Source organism: Limulus polyphemus, unplaced genomic scaffold (assembly GCF_000517525.1).
Source record: "Limulus polyphemus unplaced genomic scaffold, Limulus_polyphemus-2.1.2 Scaffold1724, whole genome shotgun sequence".
In the NCBI taxonomy this organism is placed as follows: Eukaryota; Metazoa; Arthropoda; class Merostomata; order Xiphosura; family Limulidae; genus Limulus; species Limulus polyphemus.
The window spans coordinates 193,520-203,114 of record NW_013667334.1 but is presented as its reverse complement, the minus strand read 5'-3'; the positions used below and the strand labels follow the sequence as shown (position 1 = coordinate 203,114).

At 32.2% G+C, this 9,595-nt stretch overlaps 1 pseudogene; it reads left to right on the top strand.

The window, feature by feature from the left end:
- Positions 1 to 1,203: 1,203 nt before the first annotated feature.
- On the top strand, positions 1,204 to 3,418 carry LOC106464711 (annotated as a pseudogene).
- Positions 3,419 to 9,595: the final 6,177 nt, after the last annotated feature.

Sequence of the window (9,595 nt, the reverse complement as noted above, 5' to 3'; positions counted from 1 at the left end):
AAACTGGTAATGTGGTAGTAAAAACAAGGATCAATTGTGTCTGTAAATAAATGAAAATGTAAACATAGTAACAATACTACCACATTACCAGTTTATACACTATGAACAAACATAGTAACAATTGTGTCTGTAAATAAATGAAACAAGGATCAAAATAGTGGGATTGACCGTCACATTATAACGCCCCCACGGCTGAAAGGGCGAGCATGTTTGGTGTGCCAGGGATTCGAACCCGCGACCCTCAGATTGCGAGTCGAGTGCCTTAACCACCTGGCCATGAGAGTGAAAGGTCAATAAAGTTATTTATAATCGATAGTGTAAAAGATTCGACGAAACTTACCTAAATGTTTCATGTTGCCACGTTTAAGGCATTCTCAGTTCCTTATTAACATAAAAAAGCACGAATAAATGAGGTATGCACATTTTAATTTCATAACATTTACAGTTAATTATGTCTTTTTGATTTCATAAATATTAAGGTCATTCGAGATTTTTTGACGATTTTTTAACTTCTATGAGATTGAAAACAATTAACGAACTCCTATTTTTAACTACTTAGACTCTTACGAATATTCATTAATCTTCTCTACCTTGGAAGTCTGTTAATCAGATTGTTCGCATTTATTTTGATACATTACATTATACTTGAAAGATGACCTTAAACTTTGAGCCAAACCTGGAATATCGTCATTAATAGATAAATGTGTTATCTTAACAGCTTATCTTCTTGTTTATAAGGGTAATGTTGTTTGTTATAAACCAAAAGGTGGTTGAAATACGTTGATTTCGGAATGTTAGGCCATCTTAATCTTTTGCAGCATCAAGAAATGGTTGTTCAATAGAATAAAATGAATCAATCAATTTTCCACTGATATTACCATAGAATTCGTTTTATACATTGTAATCGTACTCAGTTCGTCTGAAACATGGACATTTATGTATTGTGTAGTTTGTTCGTGCTCTTTCACTCATATGTTATTGTTCATACACAATGTCTGGCATTCCCTCACTGTTGTCGTCAACTTTCTCAATTCCCCCCCGATAAGCCAAAGGGGAATTATTAAATACAACGTCTGACAAGCGTAAAGGGCAATACTTCAATTACCTCACTTCCTGGAGCTGGGTATATTAGAAATACTTAGCAGTTTGTACGTGTTGGCTTCAGTTTCAGATTATATCATGTGTGTGTGGCGGTTTGGCTTGAGTTTCAGATTATATCATGTGTGTGTGTGGCGGTTTGGCTTGAGTTTCAGATTATATCATGTGTGTGGCGGTACTTACTGTATGCAATATTATTACATGGTGACTTTAAAATATTAATGGATAAGTATTTCAGTTAATCTAAATGGGCAGAACTTTTGTTTTACTGGTTTGTTGATTATTACGTGACAAGAAACTTCAGAGCGTTATCACTGAAAATAAATCACCTATCAGTGATTTCCTACCTTCTGATCAAAGGTAAACCGTAGTTCTGTTTGATAATCACACGTTTTATACGTTCTCAGCCGAGTAATCTGTGGAAAGTGTACAAGTAGCGCAGAGGTTATGTTGATTACGGTTAACGTGTGCTCTATACAGTATTCGGTGTTACTGAACAGAAATATGAATTGTTTTTCAAACGTTAGTATTATGTTCCTTAACTTCTGTATTGTGAGCGATCGGTACTGTTTAATGGATTGTGCTGATCACATGTCTTGTTAAAATGATGCTTAACATTTATTTATTATATTAATTAAACATATTTTTCTTACTAGCCTTTTTCCCAAACGCAATATTGTATAGTTGCTCTTATTTCGTAGAATCTCCTATGATTTGAAAAGTTGAACACTTGTTAATAACAGTATAAAAACTAAGGAATACGCATTTATGAAATGTTTAGATCTATTTTTATAAAGGTTGAAAATGAAGTATTTAAAGTTTGATATCAATATTCATGTACTTAAATGTTCTTTTTCTTTCAGAAACCAATTACTTTTGGGATTTTTTTCTTGTGGATTGATGTTTGTTTACATTCATTCCCCTCAGAAGTTGATACTGAACATTTCGAAAGCTGGTAAACGTGTACATAATCACTGTGCTAAAATAAGCCAGTTGCAAAAGGCATCAAGCCAAAGTATTTGTCAGCAAGATCAAACTGAAGTCTGATTTAAAAATGGCTGTCATATTGCAATGTATAACTAAGTTTGTTTTCTTCTTAATTTACCTAACGATTACGGTCATTGAAGCGACATCTCAGCGTCGTCACATTGCAACCATAAAAGGTGACATGATAGTTGGAGCTTTATTCTCTGTTCATCATTCTCCTGATCAAAAACAGGCCCAAACACGAACATGTGGAGATGTCCGGGAAGGATATGGAATTCAACGCGTGGAAGCCGCTTTTCAGACAATAGACAAAATTAACAATGACTCAACAGTACTTCCAAACACAACACTTGGCATCGAAATCCGAGATTCTTGTTGGTACTCCCCAATAGCCTTAGAACAAAGTATAGAGTTCATCCGAGACGCTATCTCTACAAGTAGTAAAGAAGACAGGAATGACACGGATAACGCCTTGAACACAGCATATCCCAACTGTCCTAAACCAGAGATGAAGAATCTTGTAGGGATGATAGGTCCAGGTTCAAGTACGGTAACCATTCAGGTCCAGAACTTACTTCAGTTGTTTAACATCTCTCAGATAGGCTATTCTGCCACGAGCTCAGATCTAAGTGATAAAAGTTTTTATAAATACTTTCTTCGTGTTGTCCCTAGTGACAAATTCCAGGCCCAAGTTCTTGTTGATATCTTGAAGCAGTATAACTGGACATACATTTCAACGGTTTATACTGATGGTAAGTGAATTGTTTTAGGTTCATTAGAATTCACTCAACTTAAGTAAAATGTGTTTTATAGTATTCTATAATTACTGTTTAAAATAATTATGGGCAGTAATCAGTTATATGTCAAAATGTTTACATTGGTTTCAACTTCTAGGTAGTTCTTTCAGAAATATGCAACAGTTCAAACTCTCGACTATTATACGTAACAAAAGTGACGTCTCTTACCCCTGATTGCAAGCTTAGTGATGCCATCTTTTAGTCCATCTAATTATTTGCTAAAATATTTGTTCAATCCTATTTCTGAAAACTCGTTGTAGACCTTCTCTTTCGAATGAATGAATGAATGCACCAAGTTGTGCAAAACTCAGTTTGGTCTTTTTTATGCCTTCGGTACATTGCCTGGCACGGTCTGGCGGTTAGAGCACTTGTCTATCAATTTGTGGATCTTTGGACCGAGTCCCGTCGCAGCATCTGCTCGTCCTCCAGCCGTGGAGGCGTTATAATGTAATGGTGAATGCTACTATTCGTGGAAATATAAGTACTCTAAGCTTTGATAATGAGTGGTGCCGGAAGGATTCTTCCCATCTTGTCAGAATTAGAAACAAAACAAATAAGAAAACAAATCCTTCTGTACTGAAAATCCATCTTGGGTGAATGAAAGTATTGCATACATAACATTTAGTATTCTCTATTATAACACTTAAGCACTTATACTGTACCAATTAAGCACAAAGTTACACAATGGGCTATTTGTGCTCTGCCCACCACAGATATCGAAACCCGGTTTTTAGCGTTGTAAGTCCACAGACATACTGCTGTGTCACTGGAGGGCATAAGAAAGTCATCTGAATTTTGAAAAATCATGCTTAGAGTTGGCTTTTATTTTAAAGATGACTAGAGATTATATAATTCTCTACTGATAAATTCATTACCAGTTTATACAATATGAACAAAATGCGCTAGCCGTCCCTAATTTAGCAGTGTAAGACTAGAGGGAAGGCAGCTAGTCATCACCACCCACCGCCAACTCTTGGGCTACTCTTTTACCAACGAGCAATTACATAATACTTACCTTTTGTACGATACTAAACTATTCAGACAGAACAGAGATAAACAAAAGTAATTTTTTCTTTAAGTGATCGAGATTCAAAGAGAGAAAAATAAACAGTTATCGAAAGATCGACGAGATACATGCCTACACATCACCAGGGCTGGTAACTGGTAATAGTTACAATTCAATGCTGGTAAGTTTATAATTGTAACTGAAAAACTGACAATTGTTTACGTTTAAACCTATTTTTAATCTATTGCAAACATTATACATAGAACAATATTTACATCTTTAAAAATGGTGGTTTAAATGCCAATAGCTGGCGAAGCGTTAGAAAGCAATAGGCCTAAAATTTATTATGAAAAGCACGTTAACTGTAGATTTTTCTCCCCCACATCTTGGTTCAAAAACAGAGGCATTTCATATCTTTCTATCACAAATTTTAGGCCTATAAATATTTATATCTGTTTGAATTGATGGTTTCACAACATAGAGAGTAATTTGATGATATTATCATAGTACTTGTCTGCAATTTCTGAATTTGGTAATAACTTTACTGTTTACATCATTACTTCATTTGGTTATATGAATGGTGCACGGGACCGGTTTTGTCGCTTAACGACAATTTAGTCAAGTATCTAGTCTTTGATTCACTGTCGAAATACGATTATTTGTGTTGTTTTGTCCGACATATTGGAAGATTGCTTGTGATCCAAGACGGCGATGTATCAAAGTTACTGTTTGTTTGTTTGTCTTTGAATTTCGCGCAAAGCTACACGAGGGCTATCTGCGTTATGACAATACAATCCTCTTAATCTGAGACTCGATCGATATAGCTTTGTGCATAACAAAAAACAAACAAACTCGATCGATACGTGGCTGCGAGCTATTGCCTGCCATACAGAAAATTTGTGACGTTAAATGTAAATCCCCTATAGAAAAATTTATCTATCTATCTCTCTATGTGAGTGTTTATATATATATATATATATATTTTACTCAAACAAATTTTTAGTTTCTGAGGGTCTGCAAAACAAGCACACATTTTTTGTAGAAAATGTATAAAAATGTGACGTAACTTTATAAAACACGCATGGAATTTTCTGTACAGTATGGAACATATCTATATAATTCTATGCAACACTTTACAGAACTCCTTAGAAATTACTATTAAACTCTGGAAATACTGTAGTTTCTATAGAAAATTATAGGTAACGGGATCAAAACCCATCACCGAACATGCTCGCCATAGTGGAATTATAATATGACAGTCAGTCCCATTATTCGTTTGAAAAGAGTAGCCCGAGAGTTGGTTTGGTGGTGTTGATTAACTCTCTTTCTTCTAGCCTATCACTTCAAAATTAAAAATGGCTAGCACAGATAGCTCTCGAGTCACTTTGCACAAAGTTCGACCAATAAAAGCTCTATATATAAAGCATGTCCCATGTGGAATTGCATACAAACCATTATGTAGAATTCTATAATTTAATATTGAGCTTTTTATAGAAATTTGATAGTTAATTATTTTATACAGCACAAAAATAGAATATCAGACAATTTTCGTAAATTAAATTGGCTTAAATAAATGCTTAATATCTTGCACAAACTTATTAATAGTTTAAAGTTGTGTGCTCCAACTTTCACACAATTTTAAATATTGCATAAATCAGTGTATTATTACAATTCACTGTACATTTGTATGTTTCTTATCCATCAATAAGTGAAGACTAGGAAAGTTCTGGTTGATAGTATTTAGTAAAATAGAAAATATTTAAAACTTATTCAAATCCATATTAACTTATTAAATATCCTCAATTAAAAGAATCTTATAAACTGTGCTGTTACAATAATTAACTGACACCTTCAAACTTTACAAAATATATTTATTAAAATGTGAAATATGTATTAAACCTTAAACAAAGAAAAATATACAAAATAAAATTAAATATGCCTTGAATTTTCATAATCCCTTAAATTTACTTTCTAGGGTACTCCTAATTTTCACGGGTATCACTGCAGGAAGTGTTTGCAAATGAAATCTGAATATATAGAGAAAAAATGGCAATTATATAGCTACATCATTATTCTTAGTTACAGCGTACTATTCAAGATGTTAGTAAAAATTGTGTTATAATACAGATTAACGGTATATATTAACCCATTCACGAATAGAAAATATATCAGCCATAAAAGAATTGTTCTTCTAACTTGTTAAAAAAAACTACTTAAATCATTCACTTCGGTTAAAACTATTGTATGTATTATAATATGAAATTCTTAAACTTCTCTAACGTTCACACATTTAATAGATATTACATTAGGCTTCTTGCAAAATTCACTTGTTACCATATTTCCATAAAAAAAAATCCCTTAAACTTCTCCAACATTCACACATTTAATAGATATTACATTAGGCTTCTTTCAAGCTTCACCTGTTATCATATTTCCCTAAAAAAATCCCTTAAACTTCTCCAACATTCACACATTTAATAGATATTACATTAGGCTTCTTGCAAGCTTCAGCTATTACCATTATTTCTCTCAAAAAATTTTCCCTTAGATTTCAGACAAGTGAAAATTGACAACCCTTTCTTACAGTTCTGCCTAATTAACAAAAACTAAAATCGTGTTTTATTTAGTTGTGAAGATTAATAATTTTTTTATATTAATTAATATACGTCAATAATTAGCATCACTGAACATTAATGTTTTGCAATTTCTGAGACAAAATCGCTTGGGCACAACTTTCTAACTTTGATTTCCGATGTCTATTTTCAAATTCTCTAATGGCAATCTAAGCTTCTCAACTACGCATATAAATAAATAAAATACATTCAACATTAACAAAATATGAATTGTATTACTTTTTTTTGTCTGAAACATCTTTGACTTACTAACTGAGGGTAATTTTTTCAGGACAAAAATACTACACCTTGAAAATTTTTTTTTGTCTTTAGTCAAGTTAGTCTTTAGAAGATTTCTACAACAGAATCTAAAAAGTTATTATTTAGAGCTACTATTAAATAATGGAAATTTACAGTTAGTCTATTACTTTTACAAATTTCTTATATTATAACATATATATAAAGAAAGATTGAATTTTCAAATAGTTATTCAGCTATTATTGCATTAATATTCATTGGATCAAACCTCCCTTCAAGAAGATAATACATGTGAAAATTTGATTTTTTCCTGTGATGTCTTTGTTGTTCGACTCAGTAAAACTGAACACTGCCAACAGCAAACCTGTTAGGATTTCCCCACAAGTTTAAAAAAAGTCTTGGAAAGCTTTCCTTTCTCTGTCAATACATTGTCTTTAAGGTTCACTTGTAAAGTATCATCAAAATATATTTTGTCTTTTAAAAATTTTAATCAAAATTGTAAAACAACATAGTAGTCTAAAATACGTTTTGGGATTATGCACAAAAATAAACATTAGTTATTAATTCTAATTTTTACATCGATTAAATGATTAATGTTGTACACAAACTTGTATTAAACGAACAGAGTATAACTTATAAATGGTGCTGTGTTATAATGTTGGGGAGTAGTAGTTATCTCGATATTTCAGACATCGCGCGCTGATTGGCTGCCTCAAGGGGAGGCGGTAGAAACGATGACATCACAGATCCACAAAGTGGCACCAGAGGGTGCGTTACTAGGATCACGAGCTTGATGAATTACATATATCTATATTAAGACGGCATCAACGTCTATGTTTTATAACTAAAATTATAATTTTTGTTTATTATACTTCTTTGTATTGTGTATAACAGTGAATTAGTTCTTGGCAAATTATTTTATAGGATAGTGTTACTATAGGAGGAGGATGCTACAAAGGACAATGTTACCATAGTTCGTAGGTTCAACAATATCTTACCTTATTGGCATAACATATCTTTTACAAATATCTGTCCTGAAAAGGACGGATTTTTCGTGATAACATCTCTAAATATCATGCATTAACTTATCATACAAACTTAGTGTTTCACTTTATATTCATGTTTCACTATTTTAACTTTATGGATTAAATATATTCTTATGCTATTCCTCTACCCATATAACTATGATTGTTATTTGTTTTATTGTGTATAATAGTAAATGAGCTCTTGACAAAATATTTCATTTTACACAAGTTGACAGGTACCTTATGGTTTGCACTTACATATTACATGTGTTTTACAAATGCTGACAGTGCTTCTATGGGTATACAATGTTATTGTAACAAGGTCTTACTAAGGCTGTATAAGCGGATGTTCTTACTAGGCGTATTGTGTGTATGCTACAAAGGCAGACAGTGTTACTATACTTCCTTAGGACTGCATATATAGTTCAAACCTTCTCAACTAATGTTTATAATTTTCATTTATATGTTTAAGTGTACTTTACAAAGGTGGATGGTGTTACTAAGGCTCTATGGGCATGTGGCATACTGTGCTACTAATGTTAGTGCTGCTAGGGTGGATGGTGTTTCTATAAATGGATAGTTTAATAAGATGATTAGCTCATCATAGGGTGTCTCAACATGTGATTACATCATCAATGTCTAGATTTAATTATATGTTCCATAAACTTACAAGTAAAACCATTATTCTAATGAGACAACTATTATAACACTGTTATATATGTTAGTTTTTATCACACATACTATCTCAATTTATTCATTATTTTAATGTGGCAAATGTTATATTATAACCAATAATTTACTTTACATACATTTACAAGGATTTTGTCATACGTAATGTATCGTTTTTATAAATATTGAATGAGACAGTTAGTACAGCCGATTGTGTTTTAAGTATTGATTTAGTACACATTTAATGTACTTATTGTAGTTTTAGCTTCTATATTTAATTTGCATGACCTAGTTTTTTGGATTTCCTAACATTTTATATGTAAAACACTTATTGCTAGAAATGTATCAAAGTCTTGGTCAAAACACTATATCAGTCCTCAATGTTACATCATATATTAAAGTATTTAACTTTAGGTGTTGCATTTCCAGCTAAACCAATGAACTACAGTACCTGACAAAAGGTCTCATGTGCAGCGGTGTGTGTTGCAAAGTGTTCTCAACCCTGATGATGTTACTTTGTTGTTGTTCTTGGAAACCTGTAATAAAGGTTGTTCCCATGAATTGGGAAAGTTATATTATATTTAGCATAGATTGTACAATGAACATAGGGAGAACCATGTAATAATGTGTTGTGACGTTGTCTTATTTCTGTTACTACAACGAACTTTACCAATTTTCGTAAATCTTATAAAAATTTCGTTGATGTTTAAAATGTAAAAAATAAAACTCTATTATTATGTTATATGGAAGGAATAATACTAACTTAAGCATGGTTTCTGACCAGTGATTGGTGAAAATATTTCTAATCACGTTGGTGAATGTCTGACCTGGTTTTAATGTGAATTTATATAAATCTCTTTATAAACTGATTTCGTGTAAAAGGATAGATATGTCTTTTCTTGTAGACCATGCCCTTTTTCACAAGATTACAGAACTTAGAAGTATATCATCATATTAAAAATGTCCACTGTGGTATTCATGGTGCTTACTGTATCAATGACAGAGTGATGATGCTACAGTATTTAACACATTAGCTGACAGATTCTCAGTACTAATTTGAGAAGAGTCTAATTTTTACCATGTTCTACGTTGTTATATTCAGATGAAACATATTATTTCTTGTTTTCTTTACGTTCAAATATT